The sequence below is a fragment of the Schistocerca cancellata genome, chromosome 2 (assembly GCF_023864275.1).
Source record: "Schistocerca cancellata isolate TAMUIC-IGC-003103 chromosome 2, iqSchCanc2.1, whole genome shotgun sequence".
Classification (NCBI taxonomy): domain Eukaryota; kingdom Metazoa; phylum Arthropoda; class Insecta; order Orthoptera; family Acrididae; genus Schistocerca; species Schistocerca cancellata.
Window position 1 is genome coordinate 942,755,452 of NC_064627.1, and position 22,550 is coordinate 942,778,001.

The following is a 22,550-nucleotide window of genomic DNA, read 5'->3' on the forward strand; positions in this document are numbered from 1 at the left end:
CAGACACGTCTCCGACGATTGGCTGGTTGAAGGCATATGCGACACTCATCGCTGAAGAGAACGTGATGCCAATCCTGAGCTGTCCATTCAGCTTGTTGTTGGGCCCATCTGTACCACGCTGCATGGTGTCGTGGTTGAAAGATGGACCTGGCCATGGACGTCAGGAGTGAAGTTGCCCATCATGCAGCCTATTGCGCCCAGTTTCAGTCGTAACACGACGTCCCGTGGCTCCACGAAAAGCATTATTGAACATGGTGGCGTTGCTGTCAGGGTTCCTCCAAGCCATAATCCGTAGGTAGCGGTCATCCACTGCAGTAGTAGTCCTTGGGCGGCCTGAGCGAGGCATGTCATAGACAGTTCCTGTCTCTCTCTGTATCTCCTCCATGTGAGAACAACATCGCTTTGGTTCACTCCGAGACGCCTGGACACTTCCCTCGTTGAGAACCCTTCCTGGCACAAAGTAACAATGCGGACGAGATCGAACCGCGGTATTGACCTTCTGGGCATGGCTCTACTACAGACAACACAAGCCGTGTACTTCCTTCCTGGTGGAGTGACTGGACCTGATCCGCTGTCGGACTCCCTCCATCTAATAAGCGCTGCTCATGCGTGGTTGTTTACATCTTTGGGCGGATTTAGTTACATCTCTGAACAGTCAGAGGGAGTGTGTTTGTGATACAATATCTACAGTCAACGTCTATCTTCAGGAGTTCTGGGAACCGAGATGATGCAAAACGTTTTACGATATGTGAATCAACTGAGGTATTCCATGCTAACGTCACATCTGTCCCTTTTCTTTTCCTTCTACAGTATCTCGTTCTTTAGTTTAGCTATATAGGTCAACTGAAGAATGGGATACCATAACTCAAATAAGCGATATACTCAACATTACGTTCTAAATATGAATGTACATGATATATGTCTACCATCTGAGTTCTCTGCCTACATTCCCTTGTTTCTCAGCATTGGTCTTTGCTGTTATATCTGTGCAAAACATCAGCTCTGGTAACTTCTGATGTCATTGGTCAAAGCCGACGGGCTGTACCCCATCCTTCAGTAACCCAGAGCTCTTCAAAGATTCCTGCTAGAAAATATTGACAGCTCAGAATATAGACGAGTACTCCAGTAGCCAGTAGTTACATTGTATCTTACATAGGTTTCACATTGTATATACTGTTAAATAAATTCCTTCCAATGCGCAACTTATCACCACAGTAATTATAGTTACGTAGCACAGTCATGACTTTCGGACGTAAAATTGTAACAGTAGCTGACACTAAAAATCTAAATATTTTCCCAAACGCAGTAAATACTTGTAATAAATCCTCCTGCGTTTCTTATTATTCAAAACATCGCCAATTATATGACATTATTGCTGCCAAATTGTTTACATTCTTCCCGTGTTCACTACGTTATAACATTGTTCAACGCCGACGGCTAGTATCTCAGTTTCGTCTTTACCCGAGCACTATTCTAGCGTCACTTTTGTAGTTCGTACTGGCTTTGCAGAGGGTTTTTAAATTGTGATGGTGTGGGTATGTTGTTAAATCTACAAGTTTAATTACTAGGACAGAACATAATGTGCGTACGCTGCTGGCCAGTCAGAGATGAAACATTGTCTTTGGTTGTCCTAGCAACGAAGAAAAACAATGATTAAAATTTATATTAACTTGGCATTTATTGTGAAGATATTTTACTTTCAAATATAAAACTCTTTCTCGGTGCGGTTTGCTTGCTTTGAGAGATCAAAGTTCAGTTTTTTAAGTATAGTGACTTTAACCTATTTTTTTCTTTGATATCACTTTTTTACTTCATGTATTAATTTTCGACCTTGGCTTTTCGTAAGTGTATCGGCCTCTTCAATTGAGCTACGTTGGTCAAGCAAATCTCAAATTCAGTTTGTCGTTAGTTCTTGCCATTTTTGGTTTTCTGTGTTGATATCTGTCGTTACTAAAGTACACGAATGGTGTCGCCGCTTCTTTCGTTGCGAGTTACAGTTGGCAACAGGATATCATTAATCGAAGCCAATCAGATAACAGTATACGGTAGCCAATGAGAATCACTTACGAAATTTATACTCATGGGTATCACAAATATTTGGATGTTTCTTCCGAATGTCACGGTTTCCGAGGTTATCGTTAGTCTGGACCTGATACCACAGTTTTAGTTGCCGCGAGTGAAACGAGAAGCAAAGAAGTTTTTCATCTTGGTTGTCATAAATATTTCATTGTTTTTTTTTGTAAAATATCGCGAATTCGGAGGTCGTGCTTTTGGTGACACCGAGTAGCTAATTTCATTTAGGAAGAACAGGAAATTACGGACGAACAAAGTGTTAAGTTTACCACATGCAAATCATGATTTTTCGTGTTTTCTTCCCATTATTCCTCATATTAGCCGTTACAAGCAGTAGCAGGCAACGGAACAGCAACGGATACCGTAAGTGAACTTTTACAGTTGTCTGTCTTATATATTCGTATCGGTCTTTTATATAGGTCAAGAGATGATTTCGATATCCCGTTTTGTAAATAGACATGAGTTTTTGGCTCTCTGTATTGGTATCGGTTTCCATATTTCTCTTTTGGTATCTGTTTGGGCTTTTTGGGTTGATATTCGTTTTTCTACTTCAGTTTTATGAGTCGCTCGATGTTTTCGATACATCGATGTTGTTGGTTGAAACCAAAGGTTGCGTCGTTTATCTCTGGTTGTTTTGTTTTGTATATTTTAGATTTTATAGTTGTTATTTTATATGTTAGTTTTTACCCACCAAAAAACGCTTATTTCCCACGATTATCTAGTTAGCCTAAATGTGTATTATTATTATTAATTTCTACGAATCTGTGTGTGTTGTCTCTATTTTAGAGCCATGGGGACGAGCGATGTCGTTGGTTATCACTTTGAACTCATGTTTGTTTTGCATTGCGGGGCTAGCTATGACGTCATTCGATAAAGTCGACAGATGGTATCTGGTTTATCCCTCAGTCTTTTTAGTCACAATCTTTTTCAACTACGGGTAAGTATCTGAAAAATTTAATCGGAATAAATCAATTTTACGACCTACTGTTACAAAGAATTGATTGTACGTCTTTCCTTGGGAAACAAACATCTGTCGCAGGTTTATTCTCGTTCTTCAAGAGCTCCAACGCTGTCTAACAAGTGATTCCACAGAGATCTGCGTGCATGCCCCAACGAAAAACTTTAAAATCGTCAAATGGTAAGTGGTGGAAACTTTTGCTGCCATTAATAACTTCTAGTTTTGTTAGAGATTAAACTGATGTATCAGTAGTTCTGAATAGTGAGTGCAAAAGGCAAACTCAGAAAAATGTTTTCAGAAATGTCTCTCTTGAGGCAAGTGCATTACTTAATTTGCTATTTCTTGAAGTTAATATTGTGACATATATAATTTCCATGTGAGTTTGTGAAGGATCGACTGGACTAATATTATCAACACCACTTTCACATCTGGGATTAAGAATAAAAATTACCAAAAATAATTAAATTAGTGGTTTTGTAGACAATATACGCAGTGGAATACTTAAGAAAAGCTGCGCAAACATACTCAGGACGAGAAAATGTATCGAGGTGCTTCATTCGCTAAGTACAGAAAGTGACGAATTTTCTGACGTACGCAAGTAATTATTAGCTGCCGAATTATGGCACTGAATTTTTCAGTTGAGTTATACATACATTTTTCCCCTTTCGCATTGAAAAAGCATTCTAAGAGGACATAGCATGTGTGGCACGTGGTCAAATAACGTCAAAACCGTTCCACGAAGCACTGTACCATCGTTAGGGGAAGACGTCAACCAAACGTATGTCCTACTATACTAAATGTAAGCCAACAGATAACTCAGGCTCAAAATGTTGGCCTCTATTGTTGATACATTCTTTATAGTGACTCGGAGTAGACAGACGAACTATAAGTTGAAATTCAAGTAGACTTAACGCAGCACGAGGCCATGCAGTAGGGTATTTCATTTCTTCGGGAGTCGTCGGTCTTTTTTTTAAAGGTCATTTGTTTTAATGTACCCCACAGACAATAGTCCATAGGTCTCACGTCTGGTGAGCGTTCAGCCCATTTTGTTTCCCGAACAACAGATCCAATAACCACCAAATGTTCTGTTAAGAAGGTCTGTAACAATATCTGTGCGGAATGGGCAAAACATTCATCACGTTCTTATCACGTGGACTGTCTGATGTCAAGTGGGATGTCTTCCAGTAACTGTAGGGGCTTATCTAGTAACTAACTATCGATACTTGCCGCTGCTTAGAATCGCGTCGATAAACCAAGGAACAACGGCACGGTTCTTGAACAGCCCTCGCCATGGCCAACACAATGTTCACAATGTTCGCGGTTTATCCACTTGTCATAGACGGAGCTGACTTTCGACAGCCCAATAATGCATATTGTAAAGATCTGTTTTCTCGTAGCCTATAAACGGCGCTTCATCTGTAAAAAAATATGTTATGTAGAGACGCCGCATCAGTTCGCAGTTCGCCCATAGGAAAACTAATTCAATTTGAGAGTCGTTGCATGAAGCTGTTGTTGAATGAAAATATGGAAAGGATCAAATGCCTTGGAATGTAGTGTTTACATAACACGGCTTTGGCTGATCCAATTCGCACGGGAAAAGTGTTTTACCGCTACTAAAATATTTAGCACCTACTGATCCTTTTCTTTGGCGTAAATTCATTCTTTACACACCTATTCCTTGAACTTCTTTTTTTGTAATTTTATTTTATCCAGAAATGGTCAGTGGAAAGCTGCAACTGAATAAACAATGTCCTTGTTTCTTGAGAAATACCTTCTGTCTGTCGCAAAATTCTTTTACAAAATTTATATTGTGAGCGTTTCGGGAAATAATTTCAGTGCTTTTTTCCTTTAGTATGGTATTTATGCCTGTCGTTTTCGATGTGTCAGCTGCTGTATTATTCTGTGGCCGTCATTGTTTTCTAAAAACGCGCGCAGTTTTGTAATCGCCGGCAGAATCATTATTTGCTTATATGTTAGTTGCAAAAGCCCTAATTTCTGTGTATCACTAACTTATTTGCGTATTTAAAGATTCTATCGAGGGACGTGAAAAAATTCAGTGATTCATTTCTCAGTTTTTCATTCAGTGTTTTGTTTCACATTTTTGAGATGTGAATACATCCTCAGTTCTTACAACAAATTCATTTTATACCCCTTATTAGGTCGGTGTAGTACATTGTCATTTTGTACTGTCTATCCAAATGGCTGTCCTATGTTGTGTACCTGGTGTGTGTGTCGCGATTGTTGATGTTGTGTTTCTGTTGTGTGACTAATCTCTAATGTACTCTTTGTACTCTGTGAGGAAATTTCCGACTGATTGTCGTAGGTAGGACATCGAGGATTCCTGGTTTGTTATTTTATATGTTTCATAATATGAGTATGGCTTATGATCACACTTTATTTTATATTTTAGCTTTGCTGTAGTTTATTAGATGTAGATAATCTAATTTTTAACTTTTCTACTTGAAGCATTTAAAACCTTTTGTGATTTATTAAAAATGTATTTGTTTCTAAATATAAATTTTCTTTTATACACTCCTGGAAATGGAAAAAAGAACACATTGACACCGGTGTGTCAGACCCACCATACTTGCTCCGGACACTGCGAGAGGGCTGTACAAGCAATGATCACACGCACGGCACAGCGGACACACCAGGAACCGCGGTGTTGGGCGTGGAATGGCGCTAGCTGCGCAGCATTTGTGCACCGCCGCCGTCAGTGTCAGCCAGTTTGCCGTGGCATACGGAGCTCCATCGCAGTCTTTAACACTGGCAGCATGCCGCGACAGCGTGGACGTGAACCGTATGTGCAGTTGACGGACTTTGAGCGAGGGCGTATAGTGGGCATGCGGGAGGCCGGGTGGACGTACTGCCGAATTGCTCAACACGTGGGGCGTGAGGTCTCCACAGTACATCGATGTTGTCGCCAGTGGTCGGCGGAAGGTGCACGTGCCCGTCGACCTGGGACCGGACCGCAGCGACGCACGGATGCACGCCAAGACCGTAGGAACCTACGCAGTGCCGTAGGGGACCGCACCGCACTTCCCAGCAAATTAGGGACACTGTTGCTCCTGGGGTATCGGCGAGGACCATTCGCAACCGTCTCCATGAAGCTGGGCTACGGTCCCGCACACCGTTAGGCCGTCTTCCGCTCACGCCCCAACATCGTGCAGCCCGCCTCCAGTGGTGTCGCGACAGGCGTGAATGGAGGGACGAATGGAGACGTGTCGTCTTCAGCGATGAGAATCGCTTCTGCCTTGGTGCCAATGATGGTCGTATGCGTGTTTGGCGCCGTGCAGGTGAGCGCCACAATCAGGACTGCATACGACCGAGGCACACAGGGCCAACACCCGGCATCATGGTGTGGGGAGCGATCTCCTACACTGGCCGTACACCACTGGTGATCGTCGAGGGGACACTGAATAGTGCACGGTACATCCAAACCGTTATCGAACCCATCGTTCTACCATTCCTAGACCGGCAAGGGAACTTGCTGTTCCAACAGGACAATGCACGTCCGCATGTATCCCGTGCCACCCAACGTGCTCTAGAAGGTGTAAGTCAACTACCCTGGCCAGCAAGATCTCCGGATCTGTCCCCCATAGAGCATGTTTGGGACTGGATGAAGCGTCGTCTCACGCGGTCTGCACGTCCAGCACGAACGCTGGTCCAACTGAGGCGCCAGGTGGAAATGACATGGCAAGCCGTTCCACAGGACTACATCCAGCATCTCTACGATCGTCTCCATGGGAGAATAGCAGCCTGCATTGCTGCGAAAGGTGGATATACACTGTACTAGTGCCGACATTGTGCATGCTCTGTTGCCTGTGTCTATGTGCATGTGGTTCTGTCAGTGTGATCATGTGATGTATCTGACCCCAGGAATGTGTCAATAAAGTTTCCCCTTCCTGGGACAATGAATTCACGGTGTTCTTATTTCAATTTCCAGGAGTGTATTTTTGTTCCTTAGTGTAGTTTGTATATAAACTTTTCTTTACTTTGTCCATCATTGCGTCAACTATAGAAACAGTGTAACCATGGTAACTGCAATCTGTTTCGTATTGGATGCCTTCTTGTTTCAGAGATATTTTATTAGCACTGTGCACCACTGATCAATATGCTTGTGATTTTTAGGTTCAGATACGTGATGTTTTTGTCATGTGCATCTTCCACTGCAAATATAATTTTATGATGTAGACTATAGAAGCAATGTATAACGACCACTACTTCCTTCCAATACCCTTTTATTAGAAGTAGTGTATCACCTACACATCTCCAGTAAAAACTAATTTCCCTTAGGTTGTTAAATTTTTGTTTCAAATTATTTACGCATATGTTGTCTGCGGTACCAGATATACAAGATCCAATTTCTAGGCCATCTGGCTGCTTGCCGTGAACTGCAAAATGGTTGTAACTTAAAATTAGCTGGAGGAGTTCCGTAAACTCAACACTCTGTGCGTATGCAGGTCCTTGGGTTTTATTATTTTCTTTCGGATTACTGCTACAGCTTTTTAGACAGATGAGTAAAGGCTGAAAATTTCAAGTGATGAAAACTAAGCACATTGTTTTTACATAAGGTAAAAAATTGATTTCTCCTTGCATAACGAAGTACGTAATAGAAAGTGCGATCATGACTATATTCAGATTCTAGAATGTCTCAAGGAATATATCACGAGTGATCCATGTCCTACACAGGACAAACCAGGCGGGATTTCCACATTAGGTATAAAGAGGACTTTAGAGCCTACACATACAATAGACACACTTTAGGAATAGCCACACACATATACTATACAGGACACTCATTTGCAAATGTGGTGCAAATTGTCGAAGTAGTGCACCAAATATATAGAGATAATAAAATGGATCTGTTGTAAAAACTGGGAGATGTATTCACATCACAAGAAATAGCGAGACAAAACATTGAATAAAAACTCAGTGACTCAGTGAACTTCTTCTGATGCTCCTATGGTATTCTTAAATAAGTAAGTAAATTAGTGATACTAATACACAAGCAAATAATGACTGACATTACATTCGAAAAGAATGCTACATATTCTGTATACAGTCTGTAGCATTATATCTCTGTTGACAATATGTTACGTATCATTCTGTCTATTACTATATATTCTGTCTTCAAAGTGTACTTTGTTCAGTAAATGACGTGAATGATGTCGGATATGTGTGTGTTATTGCATATGAGTGTTGCAAGAAGACTGCAAGAGAAATGTTTTCCACATGTGCTATTATCTATATAGAAAGATCCATGACTAACTACAAACTATGAGTATTTACATTGTAAAATCAGGCAACCGGACAATAAAGTAATTCATCATCTCATGAAAACATCGTAGTACGTGGAAAAAGCTCTTGAAATGGGAATTATTTCTCGAAAAGCTTCAGCAAGAAAGAATTGAGTGAGAGCAGCAAAAGTCATAGTATATCATATGAACTCGTCATTTAAAAAGAAAAAATATCATTCGGAAAGACAGATCAGGAGGCATTTGCACTAACAGTAAACGTTTTAGCATACAAGCCTGCCGTCGCTCTAGCATTTTAGCGACATTCGCTATAAAAGAAAACCATAGCCACATTTTCAAATGACAGTTCATTGTAAAAGTCTTAACAGCTTCACGACCAAGTTGTCTGGTCGCTACAACAGCAGCGCACAGTCTTATTATTTGATGTGCAGACGTAGATACACGTACAGTACTTGAGTTACGAGCGTGCTTATATTTGGTGTACTAGGGCAGATGTAGGTGGAACATGTTGTCCTGACAGCCGGAGAGTGGTTTGGTCGCTGTTACTTTGTTTGTGTTTGATCAAATTTCTTACGTGTTATGTCGTTATGGTCCTCTTTATGTACCCTTCCAGTGCCACAGAAAAATGAACACAGATCCTATAAAAACAAAAAGCCGAGTTATGTCAAAACCCGGACTATAGATATAAAAATTAAAATATACTTGCGTACGTCTGAAAATTCGCCACACTGTTCGTTATAACTTAACGCAAACCACACTTCTATGTATTTACTCGCTTTGCAAATTTTTAGCATTGGCTGCTTAGATGCCTCACTTTGTATGTAGAAAAATGGACCATTCTTCGAGGTCTTGTTGTTATGACGACGACGAACGAGTCGTTGCCAATGTTGACTGGTGGCCAACGCTAAATAGAAACACATAAATCACAGCAGGTTTGTCAGTAACGTCGATAAGGTGCTGGCCCGCATGGTCTTGATCTGCAACGACTAAAATAATTCGAAGTCATTGGTAAAAAATAATATATATTGTACTTAACTGGTTGTACAGGATTGTTCTTTGCTGCATACATATAATTATAAACAGATAGCAATTGAGGCCTCTATTATGCTATTCGTTACTAAGCGCCTTGTTATAGGTTGCTTCCTATAATCTGAAGGTTATGCTACTTTACTACTTGACTTCCGAGCAAGAGTGTACGAGAGCCCGCTAGAAACTTGATACAAGCCGCGGAGCGGCGCTAGCAGCTTTGGTCGCGACTCACGGGTCCAACGATACTAATACGGACCGCGGTCGATAAATGCAACCCCTAACAAGTGTGGTAAAGAATGTTGATAACACACTTGCAGTCTACGGTTTTCGAGGCAAACTTTTGTGAAACGCTCTTGAGTGGTAACAGAGGAGATGATAGTAAATCGGGACTGCTGTGCATTCCTTTGCAACTTATATTTTAAAATGCACCACTTACTTCAAAGCATTTGGCAGCTCACGTCAACAATTACAGTTTTGGCTATCAGAACTGGTATCTACATGTTACTTTTAGTTGAACAAAAGTACATCAACAGTTGTGAAATCTGCAAAAACAATGAAGGTACATGGGGCTGAAATGAACTTTATGTCTCTGATTAATTTCAAGACGATACGACGGTGGTCTGAAAGGTTCTCGGAGTGATACTGAAAGTGAGAACTTTCAAAGGCCTTTTATTTTGCAACATCTCCTTTAAAATTGACACTCTTCATCCACCTGTGTTCCAGTGATAATATTGCACCTGTGTTGTGCTCATCTGGAATTGGTGCAAAATACTTGTCTACAGCTGCAATAGTTTCTTAGTTCGAGGAAATTGGCTTGCTAACAAAGAAGACAATGAGTTTTGCGATGAGATGGAAATTCGAGGAAGCCTAATGTGGAGAACACGGCCAATGTTTCAACACTTTGTAACGTTACGCGTATTTAGGCGAGCTAATCGTCAGTCCAGAATACGAGGTAAGGTGAGTTTACATGTACGGCTGAGGTCTAAGGTCCGACAAAATGCCGCGGCCTGTCCAGAGGCAGCGGACGTTGCTAGCGAGTCGAGGTGCGGGTAAAACGGCCTGACCGGAAACGGGTAAATCCCAGAGCTGGGAATTTGAGAGGCTCATGCCCGCATTACCTTTGTGCAGAATATGCTTCAGCAAATGGCTGAGTTTCAGACACTCCTAGAGACGGCCAAGTTGCAGCGCTTTGAGATTCGACAATACCTCACATTAAAGTATTCATGCAAATCTGAATACATCGACGATCTCAGGTACATGAGGCGCATCCAATGACGTAACAGTATTTCAATATCATTAAAACTGAAGAAGTTAATATTTCACAGCGAATAATTATTTACACAGAATTAACAACTTTTAATTTTTTCATGCGATGTCAACAAACGATATTTTAGACGATATCATTGCGCTATAGGTCTCATCCGTGAAATCTGCGTTTCTGTATCTATTTTATTTATTGATTTACGACGTCTTTTATATCTGTGTCATTATGCAGATGTTTGTCACAAGTATCCGCCACAGTTACACAGCAAGTGGGCACAGCAACATTACCTCACATATTGTTATACTTGTATTTTTATTTAATGAACTGTTTACTGTATTCCCAGTAACTTTATTTAAATGTTTGAGTGCAAGTGCTATTGAAAAACTGTGCTAAATGAATGTGGTCAATCGCATGTTTTAGCGGATACCGCAACTGAAAAGAGCGCCAGGAGACGCTTCAGTGAGGGAAGCATAAATAACTGATTACGCAATTTTTGGCGACAATCTGCTGTCATTTAACGCTAGCGCACTTGCGAAAGAATGATGGCGTTTTTTATTAATGAAGAAATCTTTATTCATAAGTGTTGTGAATAATCTGAGTGTAACCGAGTGTTTATGATATTTCTTTATTTAAATATTGTTCTAACATACCAGTTTAGTCCAGGAAGTGGTAATTTTGAGTCAAATCATGTCTTTAGAGCTTAAGAACGATGTATTTTTGGTAGGAACAACCTTCAGCCAATGGAGAAGCAGATAGTTGCGGCAGTCAAGTGAAGAATGGAACTTTTCAAGTAAAGAGCTCAAGGGAGCGATTCTGGATTCCTTGAAGGGGGCAGAGCTTTCTGACGTAACGTGATTGAATCGATCGTGGAGGTGTTTGGTTCTGGGAAGTGACTGGCCGCTATCGCACTTCTGATGGGACTTTATACTTCCAGAGGGCTGAATGTGCTCCACGACAGGATTCTAACTTTTGGAGCTTGATTTACGGAAATGCGAATAGGCAGAGTATGAGTTACTATTCTTTGAATCGCGCGTGTTAATTAGTGAATCGTCATGTAGAACTGTGAAATGTTTTGAGCAGGTAAACATTTCGTGTACTGTGAGCAGGAAATGGACTAAATTTCTACGCGTCTTATATGACTATTTAGTCTGGGGTTTTTCTACCATTCTCGTACCGCTCGCAACGTAACTGCGTTTCATAAGGGTATATTCTGAATATCGCAGCACCATTTCTCGTTTATTTGAGACGTCCTTAACTGAATAAACGTTATTCAACGTAATTCTCTCTCTTTTTTTACATATATTATAGGCGTTAGAATAGAATCCGTTATTAAATTATTCATTTAACTTTGATTTTGTATTTCTTTGTATTTTATTAATTAGCAATTCCGGCCAGTGCATAGAGCATTTGGCTACAGGATCACAAGTACTGGCTACTATTTGCAGCGAATTAGCTGCTGGGCGTGAAAGCAGACGCGCACAGCCCAACCCTGTGACTGCATTGAGCTATTCTTTTTAAAACAGAGCCGTGCATAGTCCAAGTACCTAAACTACGAGTAACCACAGGTGAAGACGCATCTGGTTTTCTCGTATAGGATGCTATTTGGAACAGCAACTACTCAGCAATAACCGTTAGGTGCGTCGCAATTTGATACCACAGGTAACTAATTTGCCCATTGCCGAGAAAAGGAGCATTGTCTTCAACGAATTTGATTTTCAAAGCCGATTTCTTTTTGCGATTTTTACACCCATATCCGTTAGAATACTATTGTAATATACCACTGCTTTTTTACCTTTTCAAGGTAATTCATCAATATAGTTCCTTTCGCATCTCATGCCATCAATGCCATGCTGACGTCATCGTCTTCGCCTTCATTTCGGTTGATGCATTGACATGTGACCACCGTTTATAGTCTTCTTTTGTTTCTGGTGTGTAGTGGTGAATCTGTGATTCATCCATTGTCACATACCGGTGCATGAAATCTCTTTTCCTTTTACGAAATCTCATCAAACATTGTTTTAAAATAGTCGTGCGAATTCGTTTGCAGTCTGCTGTGAATAGGTGCGGCACCCATTTTACACAAATCTATTCCATTCGTATATCTTCACGCAAAATTCAATCGACACGTTCCGAAAACCTTAAAACAATAGCAGTTTCACGCAACTACATACGTAGAGCTTTCCGTGAAGTTTTTCCTCAGTTCTGCTGTGGGTGCAAGTTTTGGACGGTGATCACGAGGGCCACCTTAAACACTATCACAGCATTGTTCCAATATGGCTGCCACTACAGTAAAGGTGGAAATAAAATTGATGGATAAAAGACACCATACACATTTACGAGCATCGAATGAATTTCAGTTGGCTTGAATATCACTGAACGATATTCGGTTTTTTCATTTCCTGGAATCCGTTCACCGTGACTTGTTCAACAGCTGCCTGCAGCCAACTATTGGACCGAATAATTTGTTATTTCACACGAAGCCTCTTGAAAGCTGTAGCACTCTCTGACGAAAGATATCACACACTTAGTGCTGCGATCTACATACGAGATGAAGAACTTTTCAAGTCATCCTCGTACGCATACAAATAGGATTGCGTAACCGTACAATAATTCTGACATTCAGAAATGAATGTAATATACCTTTTATAGTCGACAATAGCGTACATAGCAACACGTGATATTCCCTGTTCGCTGATTCAATATAGTGACTGGTTTTAGAATGATTTGAAGGAATTCGCATTAAAAACCGCCATTTTTTTACTGTTTTTGTTGTTTTGAGGCATGAAGCTGTGCTTTGAGCAGAGTTTGTAAATTGTATGAGTATGTTTAAGTGTTGTATAAAATATTAAAACTTCACTTATAGAGTCTTATGATGAGTAACACGCTGTACATTATTAAAATCGCTCAGCACCTTGTATCTCGAAACGGAAAAAGTTCTTTTGCCACAGAAAGTGTCTTATTTGCAAGTGAACTAAGTTTCATCAATGTCTTAACAATTTTCCTGGTGTTGACAGTAAAATTTGTGTTAGTTACCAATAGTTTCTGTTTCAAAACGTTATCAACTTCCAGCTGATTTTTGATAATACATCTTCTTAATTGGATCTACTAAAAGTTTATTGGCGTGAAGTAGAGTAATAATGTATCACATGGACTATTAAATGGAATATTAACAAGATTTAATTGATTTCAATACTGCTAAAATTGAACAGAATATTTATTCCTAGGTACGTGCGCATCTTGACCTCGGAATAGTTTTTACATGTGAGAAAACTGACTTTTCTGGACTAATCTTTGTGATTTTAGAAAAAAGATTACAGCAGAAATAAAGTGAATGCTACTATTTCGTAATGAAATAAGGAAATACAACGGTCTCCCCTGCTTAAGTCCTATACGAAGATTAAGCAGAAAATAAGATGACTGAACCCATAGAAATATTTTTTCCTGCCACTTTCCTCTGACGAATTCGTATAGGCAGTTACAGTTTATTATTAATGTAATAGTCAGAGCACCGTGCACGTTTATTTTATATAGTCCAATGGTCCATGTTACAGTTATAGTTTTTTCTTACTACATATATTTGTATTCTTATATCTTCATGATATTACGTACAGATGTTGAAGCTGTTTATCAATAGGTAGTCGTGCACATGTCACATGATGTGAGCATTCACTTTGTAGTCGGTTAGCTCTCGGGTTGGAGAGGTGGGCTAGGGTGTAGGATTAACCTGCCCGTTTCATGGAAAAGTGACTGAGTGCAGTTGCTGACAAATATCCCCGGACGGGGGTGCTTACAGAATGTTCAAAAGAATTACTGTTGTTTCTTCTGTATTTAATATGCTAAAGGCAAAATGAAACTGTCACATGCATTTCTTTTCGAAGGTCTCATTCGCTAGTCCACAGCGTTTACAAAGGTCTCATTTATCGAATTCGGTAGCAGAAGAGAAATGTCAACTCCCTCTCTTCAGTAGCAAAGAGAATAAAAATTTCGCACAGAAAGCACTTTGTAGTCACAAGTAGCGACTGTAAAAAATACCTCACATCATAACTGCGCGCTACAAAATTTATACAGTACAACTGTTAGATATTTAAGTTACAAGAATCCGGTAAAATAAAATACAACACAATTACATAAAATAAAAAGAAAACTGGAAGAGGAGCAAATATAGATCTGGAAGAAAGACATTTCAAATTACATACTCCAGCACCCTCTGTACTTCGTAATAACGACAGTGATTATCTATCTCGCGCCGATTCTCAAATTGAATGAAGAAAAAAAAAACTGCGCCCTAATCAGTCTTGTCTTATTCTCATGATCCGCACATGAAATGTACGAGAGTAGTAGCAGAATTCTCACACAATCTTTCTCGAATATCGGTTCACTAAATGTACCAAATCGTGTTATGCGATATCATAGACACCTTACTTACAATTTAAGTTCCCAGCACTCTATGCTCCATTTCAGTGTGGGATACATCGACCTCATCCGATGATCCTGTTACGTTTTCCCCAACCCTTCCAACAAATTCTCCATACTACTGTTTTTACATGTTTTCCAATTTCACATCAGTTCGCATATTCAAGTGATACGTTGAGCTTAAGATGTTCATCACTGAGCTTTTAAACTGATATTGTGGGGCTCTTTCCGTTTGCTGTAGACGTTATCCTACACGTATTCCATTTAAAGGGGACTAAAAACATACTTCGGAAGCCACCATACGGTGCATGGCGGAGGGTATCTTGTCCAACTGTTAGTCATTCTGTGGGGCTGCAGATTTGTTATTTATTATGTAACTTCTTTACATGCGAATGTTAACTCGATACGTTGTTATCGACGCTTGTATCGACCCTCGTATCGTACAGGCTTTTGTTTGTTTTGGCTAGTATAGCCCAGTGTCGGCTAGACCGTTAGTGAGGGAGCACCTCGAGTTCCTGCTGAAAATAAGCCGAGTACATCATTCGTATGTTATATATTTTTACAAGCTTCAAACAGGAGCGATTTCAATAATGGATAGAAAGTGCGATTGCTGTGTGCAGAGGCGAGCTGAGTTGGTGACCCTTCGCGCCGGCCGCGGTGGTCTAGCGGTTCTAGGCGCTCAGTCCGGAACCGCGTGACCGCTACGGTCGCAGGTTCGAATCCTGCCTCGGGCATGGATGTGTGTGATGTCCTTAGGTTAGTTAGGTTTAAGTAGTTCTAAGTTCTAGGGGACTGATGACCACAGATGTTAAGTCCCATAGTGCTCAGAGCAATTTTTTTGACCCTTCGCTCACAGCTTCACGCGGTGTTGGCTTTCGTCACACAGCTTGAGGCTGCAGCCAAGCGGCATCACTGTGGGGGGTCGGGCGCAGGGGATGCGTGGGACGTCGAGCACATCACACGTGTCCACCGATTGGTCCACTGCTGTGGCTGCCTCGGGTACTGCCTGCACTGAAGTTGACCCCTCACCCATGGTCCAGTGGGAGATTATTCCAAAGCCTTGCAGATAGCGAAAGACTTCCAAAGGGCCGACCATAGGGTCTCCCCAGTTTGTTTGACGAACAGCTTTCGAGAGTTATCTGTGGCTGACGAAATGTCTAAGCCGCATGCAGTCGGCCGCCCTGTTCCAGAGGAAGCTTCTCGGCCTGCAAGGTCTGGGCATTCACAGAGGGTGGGTTTGCTGGTAGTTGGGAGCTTCAATGTTAGGCGCGTAATGGGGCCCCTTAGGAACATGGCTGCTAAGGAGGGGACGGAAGCCAGTGTGCACTCTGTGGGCACATTGGGAGGAGTCATTCCGGGTGAGGAAGGGGTGCTTCCAGATGTCATGAAGAGTACAGGGTGCAGCTAAGTGCAGGTGGTGGCTCATGTCGGTACCAATGACGTGTGTTGCTTTGTATTGGAGGAGATTCTCTCTTGCTTCGGGCGGCTAGCGGAAATAGTAAAGACTGCCAGTCTTGCTTCCGAGATTAAGGTGCAGCTCATCATCTACAACATCGTCTATAGAACCGACTGTGGTCCTTTGGTGCAGAGCCGAGTGGAGGCTCTGAATCAGAGGCTCAGACGCTTCTGTATCTGTGTAGGCTAGAGATTCCTTGATGTGCGCCATCGCGTGGTGGATTTTCAGGTTCCGCTTAATAGGTTAGGAATCCACTACACCCAGGAAAGTGCTGCATGGGTAGCGGGGGCTGTGTGGAAGGGACTGGGCGGTTTTTTAGGTTAGATGGTCTCAGGAAACCACAGAAAGGGAGTCCCTCTATAAGCGGGCAGGTATAAAACAGTAAGGTAGTTGTAGCAACAATAGATATTGTAGTTGTAAATTGTCGTAGCTGTATTGGGAAAGAACTTGAGCTCCAAGCCCTAATAGAAAGTACTGAAGCTCAAATAGTTATAAGTACGAAAAGCTGGCTAAAGCCGGAAGTAAGTTCAGCCGAAACTTTTTCAAACAACGTAATAGCCTTCAGAAAGGATAGATTAAATACAGTTGGTGGTGGCATATTTATCGCTGTCAGAAGTAGTTTACATTGCAGTGAAACTGAAGTAGGTAGTTCCTGCGAAATAGTACGGGTAGAGGTCATACTTGACAATCAGACTACACTATTAATTGGATCGTTTTACCGACCCCTGCGACTCAGAAGGTGTAATGATCAACAGTGCAAGTAAAACATGACTCTCATTTCAAATAGGTACCCGACTCATACAATTATAGTCTGTGTTGACATTAATCTACCCTCGATATGCTGGAATAATTATACGTGTAAAGCCGGCGGCAGACATAAAACGTCATCCGATATTGTATTCAACGCTTTCTCAGAAAATTATTTTGAACAATTAGTTCATGAGCATACTCTAAGCGTAAATGGTTGTGAAAGCCTACTTGACCTCTCAGCAACAAATAATCCTGGACAAATAGGGAGTATCGTGACGAATACAGGGATTTGCGACCACAAGGTATGTGCTGCTGGGCTGAATAACGTAACACCCGTCGTTGTTGTTGTTGTTGTTATGGTCTTCAGTCCAGAGACTGGTTTGATGCAGCTCTCCATGCTACTCTATCCTGTGCAAGCTTCTTCATCTCCCAGTACCTACTGCAACCTACATCCTTCTGAATCTGCTTAGTGTATTCATCTCTTGGTCTCCCCCTACGATTTTTACCCTCCACGCTGCCCTCCAATACTAAATTGGTGATCCCTTGATGCCTCAGAACATGTCCTACCAACCGATCCCTTCTTCTGGTCAAGTTGTGCCACAAACTTCTCTTCTCCCCAATCCTATTCAATACTTCCTCATTAGTTATGTGATCTACCCATCTAATCTTCAGCATTCTTCTGTAGCACCACATTTCGAAAGCTTCTATTCTCTTCTTGTTCAAACTATTTACCGTCCATGTTTCACTTCCATACATGGCTACACTCCATACAAATACTTTCAGAAATGACTTCCTGACACTTAAATCTATACTCGATGTTAACAAATTTCTCTTCTTCAGAAACGCTTTCCTTGCCATTGCCAGTCTACATTTTATATCCTCTCTACTTCGACCATCATCAGTTATTTTGCTCCCCAAATAGCAAAACTCCTTTACTACTTTAAGTGTCTCATTTCCTAATCTAATACCCTCAACATCACCCGACTTAATTCGACTACATTCCATTATCCTCGTTTTGCTTTTGTTGATGTTCATCTTATATCCTCCCTTCAAGACACCATCCATTCCATTCAACTGCTCTTCCAAGTCCTTTGCTGTCTCTGACAGAATTACAATGTCATCGGCGAACCTCAACGTTTTTATTTCTTCTCCATGGATTTTAATACCTACTCCGAATTTTTCTTTTGTTTCCTTTACTGCTTGCTCAATATACAGATTGAATAACATCGGGGAGAGGCTACAACCCTGTCTTACTCCCTTCTTAACCACTGCTTCCCTTTCATGTCCCTCGACTCTCGTAACTGCCATCTGGTTTCTGTACAAATTGTAAATAGCCTTTCGCTCCATGTATTTTACCCCTGCCACCTTTAGAATTTGAAAGAGAGTATTCCAGTCAACATTGTCAAAAGCTTTCTCTAAGTCTACAAATGCTAGAAACGTAGGTTTGCCTTTCCTTAATCTTTCTTCTAAGATAAGTCGTATGGTCAGTATTGCCTCACGTGTTCCAACATTTCTACGGAATCCAAACTGATCTTCCCCGAGGTCGGCTTCTACCAGTTTTTCCATTCGTCTGTAAAGAATTCGTGTTAGTATTTTGCAGCTGTGGCTTATTAAACTGATTGTTCGGTAATTTTCACATCTGTCAACACCTTCTTTCTTTGGGATTGGAATTATTATATTCTTCTGAAGTCTGAGGGTATTTCGCCTGTTTCATACATCTTGCTCACCAGATGGTAGAGTTTTGTCAGGACTGGCTCTCCCAAGGCCGTCAGTAGTTCCAATGGAATGTTGTCTACTCCGGGGGCCTTGTTTCGACTCAGGTCTTTCAGTGCTCTGTCAAACTCTTCACGCAGTATCGTATCTCCCATTTCGTCTTCATCTACATCCTCTTCCATTTCCATAATATTGTCCTCAAGTTCATCGCCCTTGTATGGACCCTCTATATACTCCTTCCACGTTTCTGCTTTCCCTTCTTTGCTTAGAACTGGGTTTCCATCTGAGCTCTTGATGTTCATACAAGTGGTTCTCTTATCTCCAAAGGTCTCTTTAATTTTCCTGTAGGCAGTATCTATCTTACCCCTAGTGAGATAAGCCTCTACATCCTTACATTTGTCCTCTAGCCATCCCTGCTTAGCCATTTTGCACTTCCTGTCGATCTCATTTTTGAGACGTTTGTATTCCTTTTTGCCTGCTTCACTTACTGCATTTTTATATTTTCTCCTTTCATCAGTTAAATTCAATATTTCTTCTGTTACCCAAGGACTTCTACTAGCCCTCGTCTTTTTACCTACTTGATCCTCTGCTGACTTCACTACTTCATCACTCAAAGCTACCCATTCTTCTTCTACTGTATTTCTTTCCCCCATTCCTGCCAATTGCTCCCTTATGCTCTCCCTGAAACTCTGTACAAGCTCTGGTTCTTTCAGTTTATCCAGGTCCCATCTCCTTAAATTCCCACCTTTTTGCAGTTTCTTCAGTTTTAATCTACAGGTCATAACCAATAGATTGTGGTCAGAGTCCACATCTGCCCCTGGAAATGTCTTACAATTTAAAACCTGGTTCCTAAATCTCTGTCTTACCATTATATAATCTATCTGATACCTTTTAGTATCTCCAGGGTTCTTCCATGTATACAACCTTCTATCATGATTCTTAAACCAAGTGTTAGCTATGATTAAGTTGTGCTCTGTGCAAAATTCTACCAGGTGGCTCCCTCTTTCATTACTTAGCCCCAATCCATATTCACCTACTACACCCACAACCATCAAAAAGAAACGCAAATTACATCTATTTAAAAAAGCTGATAACGCACTTAACGCCTTTTTAAGAGACAGTCTCCACTCCTTCCGATTTGATCATGTAAGCATAGAAAAGATGTGGAATGATTTCCAAGAGGTAGTATCGACGGAAACTAAGAGATATATGATATATAAATTTATAAGAGATTGTACTGGTCTCCCATGTACACAAAACGTGTCAGATCGCTGTTGCAATAGTAACGAATAAAGCATACCAAATTGAAAAGAACGCAAAATCCCCAAGACTGGCCAAGTTTTGCAAAATTTCTTAATATAGCGCGTGCTCTGTCTCGAAATCTGGCAGAAAATCCAAAGAGGTTCTGCTCGTATACAAAGCACACCAGTGGCCACACGCAATCAATACCTTCACTGCGCGATAACAGTGGTGAAGTCACTGATGACAGTGCCACCAAAGCAGAGTTACTGAACAAGATTTCCCGAAACTCCTTCACCAAAGAAGACGAAGTAAATATTCCTGAATTCCAATCAAGAAGAAGTGCCAAGATGAAAAACATAGAAGTAAATATCCTCTGTGTAGCAAAGCAGCTTAAATCACTTACTAAAGGCAAGGCCTCCGGTCCAGTTTGTACACCAGTCAGGTTCCTTTCAGAGTATGCTGATAAAATAGCTCCATATTTAGCAATTATATACAACCGGTCGCTCATAGAAAGATTGTAAAGACTGGAAAATTGCTGAAGCCACACCAATAACCAAAAAGGGAAATAGGAGTACTCCGTTGAATTACAGGCTCATATCATTAACGTCGATTTACAATAGGGTTTTGGAACGTATACTGTGTTCGAACATTATGAATTACCCCGAATAAACCTATTTACTGACACTTAGTCACCAAGGATTCAGAAAATATCGTTGTTGTGAAACACAACTAGGTCTTTATAGTCATGAAGTAATGAGTGCTATCGACAGGGGATGTCAAATTGATTCCATATTTTTAGATTTACAGAAGGCTTTCGACACCGTTCCTCACAAGCTTCCTCTAACCAAACAGCGTACCTATGGAATATCGCCTCAGTTGTGCGACTGGATTCGTGATTTCGTGTCAGAAAGGTCACAGTTCGTAGTAATAGACGCAAAGTCATCTAATAAAACAGAAGTAATATCCGGCGTTCCCCAAGGAAGTGTTATAGGCCTTCTATTGTTCATGATCTATATTAAAGACATAAGAGACTAACTGCGTAGCCCTCATAGATTGTTTGTGAAGTGTCGGCAGAATTGCCAACACTGTTTTTAGAGGAGGCCGAAATGCACGCTATAAGCTCACGCAGGCTAGCGTGAGGTCTGAAACAGGATACGTAATGAATGCTATAAAGAAAAGTACGTAGCTTCTGGAATACTTAACTTTAATCCACATTTGTAGAACATTGCTCTTGATGATACAGAAGTATTATAGCAATTGAATACGGCGCCTTGCTATGTCGTAGCAAATGTAGCTGAAGGCTAGGCTAACTATCGTCTCGGCAAATGAGAGCGTAATTCTCAGTGAACCATGGCTAGCAACGTCGGCTGTACAACTGGGGCGAGTGCTAGTACATCTCTCTAGACCTGCCGTGTGGTGGCGCTCGGTCTGCAGTTACTGACAGTGGCGACACGCGGGTCCGTCGTATACTAGCGGACCGCGGCCGATTTAAATGCTACCACCTAGCAAGTGTGGTGTCTGGCGGTGACACCACAGTTTGCAGATGATGCTGTCATTTACCGCCTTGTAAAGTCGTCAGATGACCAAAGCGATTAGCAAAATGATTTAGATAAGATATCTGTATGGTGCGAAAAGTGGCAATTGACCCTGAATAAGGAAAAGTGTGAAGTTATTCACATGAGTATTAAAATAAATCCGTTAAATTTCGATTACGCGGTACGTCACACAAATCTGAAGACTGTAAATTCAACTGAGTACTTAGGGACTACAGTTGCAAATACCCTATATTGGGACGATCACGATCACATAGATAATGCTGTGGGTAGAGCAATCCAAAGACTGCGCTTCATTGGTCGAACACTTAGAATGTACAACAGGTCTGCTAAAGAGACTGCTTACACCACGCGTGTCCGCAGTATTCTAGAGTTTTGCTGTGCGGTCTGGGATCCGCATCAGGTAGGACTGACGGATGACATCGAAGTTGTTCAAAGAACGGGAGCTCGTTTTGTATTATCTTGCAATAGAGGAGATAGTGCCACAGACATGATACGTGAATAGAAGTGGCAATCATTAAAACAATGGCGTTTTTCGTTGTGACGGGATCTTCTCATGAAATTTCAGTCACCAGTTTTCTCCTCCGGTTGTTAAAACATTCTGTTGGCACCCACCTACTTATGGAGAAATGATCATCACGATAAAATAAGAGAAATCAGGGCTCGCACAGAAAAATTTATGTGCTCGTTTTTCCCGCGCGCTGTTCTTGAGTGGAACGGTCGAGAGACAGCTTGAAGGTGATTCGTTTAGCCCTCTGCCAGGCACTTTATTGTGAATAGCAGAGTAATCACGTAATGTAGATGTAGATGCCGCAAGAACTTGTAAATTAAGTTGATGAGC